At 41.0% G+C, this 1,116-nt stretch overlaps 1 non-coding gene across 1 annotated transcript; it reads right to left on the bottom strand.

Annotated features, from left to right (window-relative positions):
• Positions 1-635: 635 nt before the first annotated feature.
• trnas-aga (transfer RNA serine (anticodon AGA)) lies at positions 636-717 on the bottom strand. Its single transcript has one exon. It is a non-coding gene; the product is annotated as a tRNA-Ser (tRNA).
• Between the last annotated feature and the right edge of the window lie 399 nt (positions 718-1,116).

Genomic DNA, 1,116 nt, shown 5'->3' with positions numbered 1-1,116 from the left:
TATGGGTGTCTTTAATCTAAAACAATGCAGAGAGACAGCTGCATGTATTGTATGTCCTTACCTAGTGGAAAAGGCTGCATGGCCCCCTGAACACTCTCAATGACAATGGCATCCAGAGAGAGAGAGAGAGAGAGATGAGACATGATAAATGAGATAAAGTATAGATTCAGATGGTAACAGTATCTTCCATAAAATTAATGCAGAGTTGCATAGATTGTAAACTCACTACTAAATAAAAAAACAGATGCCTTCAAACTACACTCCAGTTAAAAGCAAATATTTTCTCTTCAAACAAATTATGGCAACCTTTCAGAGAGAGAGAAGGGGAGACACAGAAAAAAGTGAGACTGACTGACATGATCATTGACTGAGATACAGTACCGGTATCTTTAATCTGGAGAAATGATAAAAGGATAAATCTCCATGGTGACACACCCACACACTGTGAGCAGTGAATTCGACCTCTGCATTTAACCCATCCTTACACACCAGAAGTGAGCATACACGACCACTACATGCAGGAGCAGTGGGCAGCACACCTGCACCCAGGGGGCACTTGTGGATGTTTTCCTGCCAGTCCTGGGAATCAGACCAGCACACTTTTGGTCGCAAACCCTTAATCCAAAACGAGCCAACGTAGTCGGCAGGATTTGAACCTGCGCGGGGAAACCCCAATGGATTTCTAGTCCATCGCCTTAACCACTCGGCCACGACTACATAAGTGAAACAGTTGTATTAAGAATTTGTTTCTGGACAATAGGTAATTTGTTATTTTTTTTACCAGGGGGGAGAGCCCAATAGTCACTGACACTACTCTATAGGGGTGTAAGAAAAAATCGATACTTTCAAGTATCGCAAAATTATGTTCTGTGATACTGTATCGATTCTCAAAAACACTTTATCGATTTTTATTTAATAGTTTACATGCAAAGATTTGTGGCAGACAATGGTTCATTTTGTGTTGTGCTTAAACCCCCGACCGCTAGATAATAGTGTTGTAATGTATCTTCAGCTATTTCACTCAACATAAGCATAAATTGAGACAGGAAGTAGCATAAGGGTGCATTACTAACGTTAGCATTAGCAAATCGCAGCATATAGAGCTGAGGCATGGGC

The sequence above is a fragment of the Chanos chanos genome, chromosome 8, assembly GCF_902362185.1.
Source record: "Chanos chanos chromosome 8, fChaCha1.1, whole genome shotgun sequence".
NCBI classification, from domain to species: Eukaryota; Metazoa; Chordata; class Actinopteri; order Gonorynchiformes; family Chanidae; genus Chanos; species Chanos chanos.
This window is presented reverse-complemented; position numbering and strand designations above follow the sequence as displayed.